Genomic DNA, 16,588 nt, shown 5'->3' with positions numbered 1-16,588 from the left:
CTTCTTGTTTCTCTGGTAGAGCTCTTGCACTCCTTTGTGAATAAACAGATCACAGATTACAACTGTGTTTATCAGAGAGAAGGTCCATTTGAGCCTAATGGCCTATTAGGATAGTACGGGAAAGGAACACCGGCTTCATAGCCAATAATGCACAAGGGAGTGATGTGGTCAGCATTAAGTGTTTGACATTTTAAAGCAAATCTTGAAGTATACTCTTTGAATTGCAAGCTATAAGAGAAGAGGGATGTCATGTTAACACACCTTGCCTGGTATGGAAACTTGTTCCCATAACTGTGGTTGAGATTCTAGACCTGGCAAAAAGGCAATTGAGTACAGTCTCTTGACTATAATAAAGACCAGCAGCAACAAGGATTTTTCATTTCTCTGTGTTGCATAGTTGATACATTTTCCAGGACGTCAGGTTATTTTGCAGGATGTGATGGAAATAACTAAGTAGAATAAAAAGAATTTAAACCTGGATGGTTAAGCAGCCAGGTCACAATGGAACTCTTTAAACATTTCCTAACATTTAAAGAAAAAAAAAAGTTGATGACTCTTGATCCATAATGCCACAATGAAAGGGAAAAAAATCAGTGTTCTGCTAGCAATGTTAGTTATTCAGCAAGACTTGTTGTTAGAGAGCATATTCATTAAATCCTACTGCATCCTACTTTGAATTTGATAAGAATAACACAGAGGATATTCTTGCTGTCTTGAATAAACTCGCTGAATTGTACTTCTGGTTTCATAATAATATACAATGAGAATGCTTTGAGCAAGTTACATGCTTATGTATGTAATTCCAGAAATGAAAAATATAATTGACATTCTCTTCAGACAGTTTGTTGTCTATACCTCTTAAATTTTACTGTTGCAGATATTAAAATAAAGATGAACATCCTTTCTGAAACTAATGCAGCCAGATCATTCGGGGGGTGGGGGGGAGGTCAACAACTGAAATTTATCTGGAGACATTTGAATAAAGTATGCAACAATAAAGTCATATCAGGTACATATCATTCAGTCAACAGTGTTCAGTACAAGATGGGATGTGTGAGCCTGAAACTCATTAGACATTAGGGAAACAGATGCTAAAGAAAAAACCTCTGATTATGGAAGGATTGTTAGGTGTATGATCAATGAAGAAATATTAAGGGAAGTGTTTGAGGGAAGATGGATGAAACTATGGAGAGAAAGAACCCCTTACTATGTGAAAAATAGATGCAGTCAAAGTGTTGAAAGACAATTGGCTTGCACAATAATACATTAATAAACAGTTATTTTATAGAAAATTATGCTAGGAAGAATATCAAATAACCAAGATCTCTTCTTGTTTCTATGGTAGAAAATGTATCATATCACTTGATACTTCAAGTAGGCATGAGTGAAAATTGTATGATGAGTTAAAGGAATTCAATGTTGAAAATGAATTAGCCAAAGGAGGACTATGTGAGAAGCTTGATTTATCATGACAAACTCTCTCAATTGTTTGAGGCAGCTGAAATATAATGAGAATACTAGACAACAACAAAGGCCTTGGAACAGATAACATACAAGTAGAATTAAGTGGTGGAAGGGACCATTTTTTTGGATCATAAGCCTGCCAATATGATTTAGGCATTTGGAAATGGCCCAAGACGTGGGCATTATACCAGTTGTTTACTACTCATAAGCAAAAGTCAACTGTTCTTGAAAATTACTCCATAGTTCCCTTATTGTCATATTCTGGTAAAATATTGCTGTTTTTTCTCCTGATGAGTCATGATACAGAATTTTTTGACTGAAGATTAATTGGGATTTGGACCAGAATCAGCACATATTCAATGTGCATATGACATGCTTTCATGGATTTGTTAAGGTGTTTGACAGCATCTGTCATAAAAAAATTAGGTCAATTTTACAATTAGTTGAAGATAGTAAAGATTTTTCTGCCAACTCTGCTACACTCTCTCAATCATAGATGTTCTGCTAATAGAAGTCCTCTTGTCAGCATAACTGTGCTCGAATGAAAGGGTATAGAGCAGGGGTGGCACAGGCCTCTCAGAGTTTTACTGAGCTGTCATGGGCCAGGTCAGCACCCCACCTTCCCATGCAACAGGTCACCAGAGCTCCCTAAATGACTGCTCTGTGCTTAGCTGGGTAGCTGGAATGGGGCTGTTTGTGGGTAGGGAGTGGCATCTGGAAGCAGGATGGGCAGGTGGGGTTGGGGCTGAGATTTCAGGGCTGTGACAGTGCAGGGCGGGGACCAGGGCCAGGGCCAGGGCTGGGACAGAGATGTGATCTTCTGCCCACACGCCCTTGTGATGGGCATTGGTTCTGCAGGCAGGGGCATGTGGGAACAGATTGCAGCTCTGCCCTGGGCCCTGGGCCCCTGTTGTCACCGCCCAATGACCCCAGGGTCTCCATGAAAACTAGCCAGGACCCGTGTAGGCAGGGCACATAGCCAGACAGATAGGATGGGGCCATGGGCAGGCAGGGAGCTGGATGGATTCAGGATCTTGGGGTGGTGATAGTGTAGGGCCAGCATCTGAGACAGAGCCATGATCCACTCCCTGCATGCCACTGCTCATGGAACCAGTACCCATCACAGTGCTGTGCTCTGCCCCCTCAGTCCTGGCCCTGGCCCCATGCTTTCACCACCCTTTCACCCCATGATTTCATCCCATGATCCTATCCCTGGATGCCCATCCTGTCCCGCTGTCTGCTGGTCCTATCCCATCTGCCAGTCTGTGTGCCCTGACTGTATGGGTCCTGCCCCTGGCAGTAGATGCAGGGCAGGCTCACTGGAGTGCCTGGGCAGCGGGGCTGGCAGAAGTGGCAGCTAGAAGGAGCTGCTGTTATCAGGGTGGCCAGGAAGCGAGTCCAGCTGCTGCATCCAGAGACAGTGGGACCAGGGCTGCCCCACCATGCCTAAGCTTGTTGGGACTGATGGGCCTGCGGCAGGCCATACAAAATCCCTTGCTGGGCTGGATCTGGCCCATGGGCCATATTTTGCCAACTCCTAATGTAGAGGGAGGTTCAAGAAGATTTACAACAGCTAAAGGTATGATTTTTTCATACCCTAAGGTAACATAGATATCCTGGAAAAAAACTCTGTTCTCTAGACCAAGCCCAGTGTTGCAGGTGCCTAAAGCAGGGGATGTCCATAACAAGTGTGTTTTGATGGTGTAATAGAATTAATGGAATATGGTACAGCATGTTTCTCAGAGTTGTGTCAACATTGTGAACTATGGAGTAAGGCTATCAGTCTACAGTTTTCCTGTGTTGTGCTTGTTCCTTTTTGAACGATGCTTCTTTGTATTATGGGAGAATAGTGTCTGTAGTGATTGGAGAACTTCATTTGTTAAGTGCCTGGAGAGCTTTGAAAAAACTGTGATTTGCAACTGCAAAATGAGATATCATTGTCCTACTATTTAATTAGCAATAGTTAGGGCATGGTTTAAATCATGGGCCCAGCTCATGGTGTGGGGGCTCCTTTAATCTTGGAGTTCTCCTTGTGCACCCCCTGCCACTGATTGGCAGAGGGGTCCCATTGGCTCTGCTGCTTGCCCCTGATGGCTTGGAGGTGAAAACCACATTTTTAAATATGCCGCAGTTTTTGTTTCCCATCCGATCAGCAGGTAGTGGAGAGAGGCAAAACCGTGGCATATTTAATATCATGGTTTTCACCGTTCAGCCATCAGGAGCAAGCATGGGGTGGCGGGGCTGACAAAGCCCCTCCACCAATTAGTGGCTAAGGATGTGGAGAGTCACATGGGAAGAACTCCAAGATTAAAGGAGCCATCATGCCGTGAGCTGGGCCTGCAATTTAAACCAGGTCCTAGTAATAACTTAATTTTTCCCTAATCTTCATATAAAAAAGACACTTTACTGCAAAAGAGATGATCTCATGTCAAACAGCAAAATGTCTTTGCAATATTTTTTTGTTTTGTTTTGGTTGGGTTTTGATTCATGAAGACTAAGTATTCACTCCTTGTACTTAGACAATAAAATTGCCAAGAGAACATGTACATTGGGGATTTCTAAGCTTAACTGACTATGAGTTTATAAACTTTTTCTAATAAATCTAATGGTGTTTATTTGACACTTCAAAGAAAATAGATTTAAAGCTATAATTCCTCTATCACTTATTTTCACAGCTCTTATCTCCTTCACCACATTGTTTAGTATTTCTTTCTAAGAAACAGTTTCTTTTCTTATCAAACTTTTTTGGGTCTTCCATTTTTCCTAGTTACTGATTATTGTGACATTCTCTGGTAGGGTATTTATCTATTAAAGCTTTATAGCAAGGAATAGATTTCACTACTATGCTTTCTGAGATTTGTAAAGGCAATGGGCCAAATTCATCCCTGATGTAATGGCACTGAAGTCACAGAGAGTGTATTTGTCTCAGAATCTTATAAAATGTGTTTGTTTTGTCATGTTACTTAGGAAAAAAATTGCAACGTGTTTTTTTTTATATGTGAATTAGTTCCTTTTCTCTGCATTTTCAAGCATTATAATACTCAAATTATAAGTTCTTACTGAATTTAGAGCCACAAGAAACAATTCTGCTAAAATGCTGCAAAGATCAAGACAATAAAAAGAATGACAGCCAAAATGAGAGTATAGTGTTTACCCTACACTCTATACCATTCACTGAGCATACACTTCCAATTCTGCAAATACTGCAGTGGCAAAAGTGCTCTTAGACAGTAATGCTTGCATCTTGCTTGGAGAGCAACACTGAAGACGAAGCCAGAAGTTGTACCCTAATTCCTCCGGTGCTACTCATACTAACTATCCAAAACTCTTACAGGAACATCAAAATCTGACTTAAAAATGTTGTGGCTTTATTTGCCTTATTATGGAAAATTTGTTTCTCATGTATTTTAGAATATATGGAACAGTACATATTGCCTCAGTCATATTACCATCTGCTATGCTGCCATGTAACCAATATGATTCAGAGACACTGACAATTTTATAGTACATAAGAAAAAATTAAATGCTGATACTCATATACATGACACTGATTCTCTACACAGGATTGAAAAGCTTCTAATTATTGCTAAAGACATGTCCATCATTCCTGTTAATAAAAGCATATGTGAAGCTTGAATTCTCAGTTCAAGATATTCCTCTGGGATTAGGGTTATGTCAGATCCAAAATTAGATGAGTCCTGCCAACCTATATGTATAGTATAAGGAAGACCCCCATTTCAGCTGAAGCCTCTAGGCATTGCCAGTTTAGTAACTTAATGACCATGGATGTGAACTCCTAATGCCATTTTGCATCACAGCAAGTCTTTCTTGGCTTGTCTCTCATACTTAGGAGTACGTGAAACACAAGTTCCAACCTCATTCATGCTCTTTTTCATATTTGTGTTTTTGAACACCTAATCCATTAGAATATTTTAAAAAAATCATTGCAGGCCTCTCTTTCCTCATGCCTATTAACAAGCTCTTGTTTAAAAAGGTGGATCTCTTTAAAAAAAAAAGATTGGCTCCATGATTGTAATTGCTTTAATCCCATTTGTTAGCATGTCTGCTGTAGGGCCTGTTATCCTTCAGATTATCATCCTAGGAAAGTTGTTTTCCAGTTGGAAACCTTAATCTTTAGAAACAAACATTATGCACACTGGGAAGCAACTATTGCTATGACTTATGCACAACAGAGGTGCTCTAAGTCCCTCTAAGAACAGCTTGTTTTTAGACTTCCCATGAATGAGTATGGCTGCTAGTTCAAAGCACTAAGAGACATTCAAAATTGCAAGAGACATTGATTGTACAAGGGATCCCAGGATTTTCTGTGGTTTGTACTAAGTGCAGGTACATTTAGGTGATGGGAAACCGACTGCAAGCCCTTTTAAAGGAAGCTTTCCTGGAGGCTGGGAGTGGGGTAGATTTCATGGGGAGGGGTTGAAGGTGGGGTAGCTACAGCCATGTTCATAGAGGTCCCCCAAAAACCAGAAACAGGAAAGTCAAAAATATCATCCTCTATTTAGTAGTCACTTGAAGTCCCCAAATATTAGCATTTTTGTTTCCATGTACTTGGCTCCTGAAACATTTCTAATGCTTTTTGTAGGCTTACAACTTATTAACAAGTATATCACAGAGGCTAACAAATGAGAGAGGATTTAATGGTGTGTAAGAATTTCTTAATGAAAGAACTGATTTTCATTTTTTTTCCTGTTGACGAAATGAGAATTAATGGATTGGGAATGATTTTGCTAGAACTTTTCTGTAAAAGTGATGTTGTACTGTTCTCAGAGACAAAGGGTTAAGACATTTTACTATCTGTATCCAGGAAGATATCATTTCAAGGCCTGACAGTCTGTTAAATTCCTTATATCTTTAACTAGTAAGGAAATAGCTCACTGTGGTCTAATTTGTGAACCCATAAAATAAACATTATCTTACAATTTTTTGATTTCCACATATGATGGGCTGGCCAGAAATAAAATAGCCACTTCTAAATAATATCCCCACATCTTTACTATGGGGGAGAAGTAGTAATGATTGGCCAAGTAGCTAAGGCACAGGGCTGGAATTCAGAAACCAGAAATCCAGTGTCACTGGATGAGAAGCCCACATTTCCTGTGTGAGTCTGGCACAGTGCTTTTGGTGTCCTGGGCCATCGCCTTGATAGAACAAAATAACAATAATGATTAACATCCAGGGGTATGATTTAAAAGCTGAGTAAACAATTTTTTTATAGAACACCCTAAAATCCTTGCATGACTACGCTACACAAATGTAAACTATTTATTACCCAAGGTGGGTTACAAAAGGTCACAAATTTCAACTTCTTCTCCAAATTTCCTATTATTCCTTCTTGATTCCCAGAAAAGTGAATCATGGACAGCAGTCAGAAAGCTCTGACAGGGCTGCCCCAGCTTGCATGCTACCTGCTGTGGACTATAAATCCCTTTCAGTCATAAGACTAACTTATGCCAGGCGAAGGGCCAGTTCAAATGCTGTTTATCTTGGCTGTTTAGAATTCACTGTGGATAGTTAGAAGATGTAGTTTAGCAGCCAGACATACCAGTTGAATAATCTGTCCTGTAAGGAGTTCTGCAGCTAGTTACATTTTCAAAGACTGAAGTTGGTGCATGGGAACGCAATAAAGATGCTGTTATGAGCACCTTGTTTAGGAACCGCCCCCTGCCCCCTCCCCAATAATTGATTAAATGGAATCCATTCAGATGTGCATAAAAATACATTTTCACAGATCTGTTGACATTATTAATAATTCAGCACCATTGGAATGCTAAGGTATACACAATGTTTCATAAGTTATTTATGAAGCTTTGCACAGTACACAGTGTTTTCAGTCTGTGACCTTCTTTAAAATATGAAACTAGTGCTTTGTCTTTTCCTACAGCTGTATGTTAAATTACTGAATCAGAGTTCTTCTGTCACAGTTACATGGCAAGCTGTGCTTTAGACATTGTTTACTCTTTCTCCAGTAATCCCCAGTCAGGATAGCATTTATTGCCTTCACCAATCTCTGGGTAGAGCCATGTGTCCCTTATCACTGTTAGACTGGAGTTAAGATTGCAGCCCTTTCTTTACCAACCATTTTAACGGGCTTTATTGTGTTTGGCACTTATAATCCCTCTCATATGGGAGCCTGGCCACCAGTTCCCTGAGTTTATTAAAGTCTGCTTTTCTGAAGTCTAGTGTTTTTATTTTGTCTAATTTGTAATTAGGCATTTATTTAAGCAGCCTGATTTGAAGAAATGCCCAGATTTGAAAAAATTGAGACTCATGACTAAAGCCCTGATTAAAAACCTATGGGATTCTTTTTTTTTTATTTATTTTTTTGCTCCAGTGTACTTTGGATCATTTCAGGAACTTAGCATAGTAATTTATTATCATCATTTTGTTTGTTCTGTAATTTTTAAGTCTTTCTATCAAAGTGTTTTTGGGGGCTTTATTACTATGGAATATAGCCATTAGGAGCAACTAAAGGAAGCTGCTGACATACATGAAGAAGTTAAATTTTGCCTACCTGTATTGAATCATGCATCTAGCTCATTACTACTTGCAGGTTAAAAGACACAGGGACGATATGGTCATAGACTGAGAAATGATTTTGACAGTGTTCATTATAGAGTTAAAACTAGGTAAAGAAATAAAAGAACCTTTACTTTCTGTCTGCATTTTCATTTACCTTTTTAGAGTTTTGATGTTTGTTTGGTCTTCAACCACTGATATAGATAAATGTGTTAAATAAGTGTAAAAGATGTCTTGCTAATAACATGTTTGTCAAAAAGCCAAAGGGAATTAGGGTAATGTAACTGTATTTCCAGGTCCCTCATTCTGATATCAAACACATGTGTATACCTGAAATGGTGTTCTTGATTTAACAGAGTGCAGTAAAATGCCAATTTAGACATACATTTTGATTTCTCATGCCCTGCCTTTACTGTAAGTGTACACTGCAGTCCAAACAACATTTTTCACTGAGTTCTGCATATGTTTAGTTCATAAACCTAGTAGTCAGCTTAATAGTGCAACACACAAAAAGGTGCTTCAGGGCATATTTGTTATTCAAGAAGAAACAATTGTTTTCAGCCAAATAAATTAATATACTATATTCCCAAAACTAGGTTAAGTGTGATTTATACACTAATGATAAAAGATCCAATGTAGAAATACCGTAATTTAAGTGCAGTGATATATGCTATGTGAAGCTTTTTCGCATATAACTGGGATTTAGATGAATTCATATTTTGGGGAAAAACTACACAAAGCTATGATTTCAAGCTGTCAGAAACAGGAGTTTGTGTCAGTTTTAACAAAAGAAACATATTGCCTTATATTATTTTCATATATTATAGCCTTTGATATTTTATTTAAGAGAAATCATTCCAATTTCTATATGAAGTAGAGGGGTGGTTTAACTCCTGCCTTTGTCCCTTCTATTTAAGCAATGATTTCTACAGATGGTTGAAATCTTTTCGTGTGTGCAAATGATTCCATAAACTAAGAGTAATTTAGGAATTATAGCAACAACTCAATGCCCATTGAAACCAAATAGAAGTATTGCCATTGACTTAAAATGGAATTAGAATTAAGATCATGTTTTCCCCCCTATGCTATCTGGATTAATGCCTTATTTTCTTTCAGATCCTCATGTCAATTTTCCTAATGCCAGGTGGAGACTTCATATATCTACAACAGATTTTTAACTCAGCTCAGTTTTTCCAGTAGAAATTCCCAGGGCTTTTTGGCTTACTGCTGATCTTTACTGGGTTGTATCCTAGCATCTGTGTAAAGTAACTCCAGTCATCACACTGGGGGAACACTGAAATGAGCCAAGAGAGGAAGTACTTTCGCTTAAATGATATGAATAATGCACAATACTTGTAACATTAGCCTAAACAAATCTAACAAAGAAGTGATCATTTATAGGTAAAATTCTATAAGCACTGAGCACAACCTGCATTGACTCAATGTTCAAACACGTTTCTTAATGGAAGAAGACAAAGAAGACTTTTCCAATCTTTTAGCCCTCATATAACACCCCCCCATCTTTTTTACCATCAGAAAGGAAACAAAAGTAAGAAGTAAAAGCAAATGGGAAATACCTCTTTTTTATTTAATGAAAAAAAGTCTTTCAAATTTTTTATTGAAAAAAGTTATTAAAAAGTACCATTTTCATATGAAATGAAAACCATTTATTTGTTTTTTAAGTTTCCTGAAAATGACTACTACAACTTGTACAGATAATTTATATTGTCAACATTATTAACTAATCCATTCCTCTTTTAAGAAGGCAGAGCTGAAGTCATTGATCTGCAGAATTTACTGAGTGATCTAATTTTTTTTTTTTTTGCTAGAAGTTCTTGGCCTTTTTGTAAAATGTTATGCCACTTCTTCATCCATTCAGCCCCAGGCAAGAAAGAACGAAGCCCAAGGGGCATATCAGATACGATGGGCACGTTTAAAACCCAATGAAGGTGTGTTCAAAAGGAATGCACAATATCCTGTGAACTTGTGCAAGCTACTGTGGGTGGTTCGTCTGATGGCTTAAAGCATCAAAGTTTAGTTTGTATATAATGATCTATCACCAGATACATAACTTAGGGGGCAGCATTGGAAGCAGGGACTGGACTGGTAGTAGCAGTGGATATCGTTCTTGCACTCCCTCTAAGTGGGTGCCTGGGTCTGGTACCTGGGGTATCCACCCCTTTGTTACACTACTGCATATTGCCATCTTTCTTTCATCTTTAATTCAAACTCTGGTTGTTATCCCTTGTCTCATATTGCCCTGACAGATACTTGGATTCTATAGAGTCCTTTATGCTAGCTCCCTTCATCTGGTGAACTTTTTCTTTAAATTTGCTTATTAATTAAACCTGGACAGATTCCCTTACTATTTCCATTAGCAAAAACTGTTTAAATGTGCTCAGGTATTATACAATAGGAAACTTTTTCCCTTTTGACATGCAGCACTGTTTTTATTGTATCATATTTAAGTTAAATGGCCACTGAGGGGGGATTTACATTCTCTATTGCATGTCTGAGTAATTGGGGGTGGTGGAGGTGATCTCCTCTGGAACCCAGTAAGGGGCATTGCAGAATTGAACTGAAAACATGCTATGCTTGAATGAAAAACAGTACTAAATATGGGCAAATATTGATAGTTCAGTCTACAGAGTCTTCCTGTGCACTCCAAAATATCCAATCATTTAAACCATTGTGAAAACAAAACATACTCAGGCTCTCACTCACTGGTATGGCAGGGTCTAGGAATGCTGTGGAGGCAATAGATTCCCCTAGAGAGGAGGGAAAATATTCCATTGCTTAATTATGACCCCTGGAGTCAATTAAGAACTAGGATTGACAGGCCCTTGAGATATTCTTTATTCACTTCTCCTGGTCCAGAAGTCTGTTTTTTGCAACTGCTGAGCATGGCATAACAAGTGCAGAACAGGGGAAAGAGGGAGAGTTAGGAAATTCAAAAGCTCCACATCTGTAGTAGAAATGGCGGTTCAGTTCCTCAAGGCAGAACACAGAACTCAGGACAGGATGCAGTTACCTTTGCATCCTTCAGTCCTAGGCTAACTGGATTTAGTCCAGCTGCCCAGAACTTCAAGAGTCAAGTGTCACTGGGACTTTGAGACCTTCCCTAAATCATGGTCTTTCCCTCCAGGCAACAATCCTTTTAACAGAGGCTGAGACAGAGCTGGGGTAACTACTCTAGGCCATGCCCTATGAAATCCAGGTATTTTCCTTACACAAAGGGGATAAGTGGTGATAGTGTTGTTCTACACAGTTACTATGGCTTAAACCACCCATATAGTAACTGCAAGAGTTTTAATTTTGACCTTGCATTTCCATTGAACTAATAACGTTGAACAACCATCAGCATCACCATGCTATTTGGTGAGCATTGCTGAATTGTATCACTGATGATAAAGATGGAAGAGGACTCTATTTGTTTCTAAGTGTTCAACTGTACAAAGGCTTAAATGTAAAGCATGCAAATAATGCTACTTACAGTCATATAAAAAAATCAATGTGTGCATTTGTTAGATTGGCAAAGCTATTTAGGATACCAACTCTTTTGGGCAGGGAGTCATATTTTGTCATATTACAGGCATTATATATGTATGCAGTACCCTAGCACAAGCTGGGGTTAGGTGAGAGGTCAGCATTCCACAGCTATTCCGTGGTCAAATTTCTACAGTAACAAAATGAAACATGATGACAAAACACTGCACTGATGCTTTTCAATCAGGTTCAGAAATTAGTCTTACTTCAGTTTGGTTTTTGATATGATGTTTAGAAGTGCAGAAAAATACTGGTACTATAAGTTACATTTTGGGGGAAGAATAGGTATTCTGTTAAATGTTCTTTTACTAAACTTTTAAAGTGGTTAGCGTGGCTTTACAGGATATTTGTATTCTTACCATGATTCACATTTCTGCAAACTCTTTATATAAACATCCCTGCCTTTGGAAACACATTTATTTTTGTCTTCTGTACTTTTGTCCTATAGGGTACATCTGTGACTGAAAATCTTTCTTATACAAAGCAAATTGCAAACTGGCACCAGAATGGCCAGATTCCATGGGAAAAAAAGCCTCCAAATAACACAGTGAGTACAACCACAACATTTTGACAAAAAGAAAAAAACCCCTTTCTGGACACAAAAATTATACCTTCACGTTTCAGAAAAAAACCCCTGTTCTGCAGAATAAAAGCAACACAAAAGAGAAAAATTAAAGAAAAAAATACAGAATTAAACCCTATGAACAGTCAATGAATTTTCTGGCCAAATGTTAAATCTTGTTCCCTAGATGAATATTTCTGTTAAGGACGTTGTCTCCCAAAATATGATATGAAGAGAGAGAAATAAGAGGGGCAGGGATTCTGGGGTTATTTAGTTATTTAGTACTTGTGTATGCAAGTACTAAATGACTGTACAGTAACAACTGCGCAGTCAGCATCTCTTGTAGCCACAGCCTCTGACTTACAGGGTTGAGTCTACAAACCTAAGTACTGAGTGTTATATTAAGGAACAAAAAATATCATTAAAATCTTTAAATATAAAAGTGTGTGTTAACTATACATAAAACAGAAAGCCTTAGAAATATATTAAAAAGACAGCCATATCATGCATTTCAATTTACTTTGTATTAAAGTAAGAAGAAACATGAGCATATGAAGATAGATATTCATTAACTTCCTGGTATTTTTCTGAGCATACAAAAGCTGGATCAGATTTTATTTTTATATTTTAACTGTGATTGTTTTGCTTGCTTAGCTGCCTGGTTTTATTTAAAAAAATGAAAAATATGTGCAATATATAAAATGTTACAGGTATTGTATCTTTGAGAGAGATAAAATTATGGCAAATATTTATCGTGTGTTAGGTATTGATGAGAAATTCCAAAGATGTCATAGTTTTCAGAAAATGACTTTTTTCTTAACAAAAACCCACATTATCCCTTACCAGCACAAACAAAATGTCATTCATTAAAAACAGACACAACTATATGCTAACCATATACCATTTCTTCTCCTACCAAATTTTGTTCCAGAATACCCAGAAATTATAAAATAGGAAATTTAACACAGCTCTGTGGTTTCCTCGGCAGTGATGAAACTTAAGTTAGAGGTGGGTGTGCATATGATCACACTAAGAATAGAATCCATTCCTAGAAATCCATTCTGATAACCTGAAAAGTAATACAACAAAAATGGTTCTCATTTTACTACTTCTTTTTTACATCTAATAAGAATATAGTTTATGCTATTATACACTATGGAAAAGGCAAAGATTTTTAGATATTTTAACAGCTTACTCATACGATCATTTTTGAGGCGCATATTTCTGAGAGAACAATTTTTCTTACATAATAAAAGGGCATGGACTAAATATGCCCTGACCACTCAATAAAGCTTGACCAAAAACATGCATATTGAAATAATTAAAATTTAACATTGCTCATTTATTTTTCTTTAAACCAAATTTTAAGAGCAAAAGTTTACATTAAACTGGCATTTGCAATTGCCTTTAATTAAAGCTCTTTTTGCTTCTTAAAATTACTTCAAGACATAAAAAAGTTTAAAATAAGATCAAGTTTGTTTTAGACCCCCTTCACCTCATCCCCACACTTTTAAATAATAGGGCTATAATGCTCTGTTAATAAAACCAGAGGCTCAATGTTCAGATCCACATACACATGTTACAGCCCCAGATGTGGGTGGCTTTCAATGACCTTTACAGCCTTCTTATTCTGAGCTGCTTCAGGGCTAAAGACATTCTAGTTTTAATGTAGACAGCTGAGGACCTGCCTGAATGTCTAAGCAGCCACCTAGGTTTCACAGTGGGCTTGAGCCACATCCAGGAGTGCCACAATTCTTTGTGCTTTGTCTTTGTTTCTGAATATCCCATCTTATTCTTCCAACTGGGCTCTCAGCATGCACTTTATGACAGCACTTGGGGAAGGCCATCCTAAGGCTGTCTTCTTCAGTGCTTCCACTGGGTAATTGTCCTCTGAGCTCAAAGTTGGACTTTCAGAATTCCTGTATATCTCCTTAGTCTTTCAGTTGATGTTCAGCAGCTGCAACACAGGTGAACATTTTTAAAAGTGTACAGAAAACCAGTATTGCCAATATGTGCATAATGGCTATCTTCAAACATTACAATTTTATATATATTAGGAATGTACTGTTAGCAAGGGCAAGGGCATTAACAAAATTCATATAGGAACACATAGTAAACTAAGTCTTAATGTTAGCATTTTATGACTTTGGTGCTAGTTTTTGAGAACTGTTATATCACTAATGAATAGAAAAGTATGCAAAAACCTTGTCCCAACACAATAAAAATGCAAGTACTATGGTAACTCACAAGCATTTTTGCCTAAGTACAACCTTTCTCTCTCTCTCATTTATATTCCAGCTATGTTAAGGCATTTAAACATTAGCAAATTTTATTTTAAGCAACTTCACCATTTAAGCAAGCATAAACTTTTAATTAGTCTGGCAATTTACAGCCAAGGATGAGGAATAGAAAAGGATGAGAATTGTGGATTACCATTACTACTTCATAGACTTTTTTGGTGGTGCAGTTTTAAAGATTTATCACTAGTTCAACTCTGTCTCCTATGAAATCTTAGCAAACTGTGTAGCCTTTCCCAGGAAATGACATTTGAAGACTACATTAATCAAAAAGCATATAAACTGGCTGAATTGAGGGCACAATAAATGTTTTTCCTCAGAGATGGTTTCTACCAAGATACTGGCTGCCAAGCTATTATGCTTTAGCTACTGTAATTTTTGGCTGTGGAGTGAATGTTTATATGACTCAGTGCTGTAACCCAAGCCATGGAGAAATAGAAGAGAACTTTTGCTCCTTCATGGTGCTCATTACTTTAATCTCTGTTTATAACTTGCACTGAAGGAAATGATCCAGAAATATTCTATTTGCAGCCCTCATACCTAGTTACAGAGGACTCCTAAGTTTCCTTTAGCTAATTATAGGGACAAAAGTACTCTCACTTTTTTAAAACAACAACAATAAAAATGGAGGGATCTCCCTCCCCCCCACCTCCGAATGTTTTCTAACCTTAAAAAACAAATAAAACAACCATTCATTTTAGACGCCAATGCCCAAAGGCCCGTGAGTGTCATAAGAAAAGTGCATTTGAAATATATAATACACATTTTACTGTACAATATCAGGCAACAGCATAATTAAATCCTAGAATTGAAATAAAGTCTATAAAACCCTAAATGGGCATTATAACACCCTATGAATAAAACTTCAAATATTAGACCTGTATTTGAAGTATGTCACTGACCTATTTCTATATTTGATGATGAGATAATCCCATGGTTACTTCCCACTGAAAGAGAAAGCCCGTGTTCTCTCTCTCTCTCTTTTTTACGTTCCAATCCCATCAGAAATAACATACAGTAATGGGAGCATCCATATGGTTTCTACAAACCTAGTTCCATGACACTCCTCTGATCTTACAAGGAATTTTGTTACCCTGAATCCTTATTATTATTATTATTATTACTACTATTATTATTAGTATTATTTAATAATTATTATTATTATTAGTAGTATTTAAAAACTTAGTGTCACCATACAGTAACAGATTTCAAAAGACCAGGGTTACATACTTTAAATATCAAAATTATAAGTCCCTCCGTAATGGAAGAATGAGCCATATCAATTGTGTCTGAGTGCTCACATGCCCTGTGAAAAGAATGTCCATGTTAGCTCCACATAAGTCAATACAGAATGATGCCACAAAGGTTTGAATTGGGGTAGGTCAGGGGAAGAACTGAGAATATATATTTTGCAGATCCAATGGCTCCAAACTCCCATGGAACCAGTGCAGTGGAGCTACAGCTGCTTTTCCTATTACGGAATTGCAGTCAGTAGGGAGGAAAGAGAAAAAGAAAACATTCTCTGGCCCTGGACAGAGTAGACAATTTAATCTCCAGTCCCTCATAATTCCACATTGTGTAAAGGGATGATGTAGGTTTTAGGCAGGTAGAGCATGCTTCCTCTTCACAGTAAAAATGTAAGATTAGGCAAGAAAGAAAATTATAAATGACAAAAGCCAGATTCTTTTCACTTACAGCAATGTAAATCAGGAGCAACAGCACTACATTAACAAAATCACAAATTTAAACTAGGTACAAATAAGAACTGGATCAGGCTCATTGGGTTGAAACTGACTGAGGCTGAAACTTCTTTGAACGGTGACCATCTTTCTTCTATTTCACATAAACGCATGTGCACACACAAGCACATGGTTTGTTTTTTTAAGAACAGGCATACAACTTGAGCAACTTAGTTGGTCAATAAGAGAGGAATGAATTGCTGTGGAAGGATAATTTAATAAATTGCTGAAAGGTCCCCAGATGTTTCAGCTAGCTTCTTATTGTTATGCTGAAGTAATTCAAAGGATAAACATAGTTTCTCTGTGTGGCCTGAATTGTCTAAAGTCATGAAACAAGAATTCTTTCCTCCTTTTCAAAAAGATGCCTGGTATGGTGGAGTGGTATGAAGTAAAAAAAAAATTACTTTCATTTAAGTAACTAATTTACTAATGAACTGATATTC

At 37.5% G+C, this 16,588-nt stretch overlaps 2 long non-coding RNA genes across 2 annotated transcripts in view; one reads left to right on the top strand and one right to left on the bottom strand.

Annotated features, from left to right (window-relative positions):
• LOC109284227 (uncharacterized) overlaps positions 1-16,588 on the top strand; it is a 60,379-nt gene that overhangs the window by 22,286 nt on the left and 21,505 nt on the right. Inside the window, exon 2 of the long non-coding RNA XR_002091605.2 lies at positions 11,996-12,094. This is a non-coding gene — a long non-coding RNA (uncharacterized LOC109284227). The remainder of the gene's footprint in view (positions 1-11,995; positions 12,095-16,588) is intronic.
• LOC109284228 (uncharacterized) overlaps positions 9,552-16,588 on the bottom strand; it is an 88,692-nt gene continuing 81,655 nt past the window's right edge. Inside the window, exon 2 of the long non-coding RNA XR_002091606.2 lies at positions 9,552-14,066. This is a non-coding gene — a long non-coding RNA (uncharacterized LOC109284228). The remainder of the gene's footprint in view (positions 14,067-16,588) is intronic.

Source organism: Alligator mississippiensis, chromosome 7 (assembly GCF_030867095.1).
Source record: "Alligator mississippiensis isolate rAllMis1 chromosome 7, rAllMis1, whole genome shotgun sequence".
NCBI classification, from domain to species: Eukaryota; Metazoa; Chordata; order Crocodylia; family Alligatoridae; genus Alligator; species Alligator mississippiensis.
Note: the sequence above shows the minus strand (reverse complement) of the source record. Positions and strands in the feature narration are given on the sequence as shown.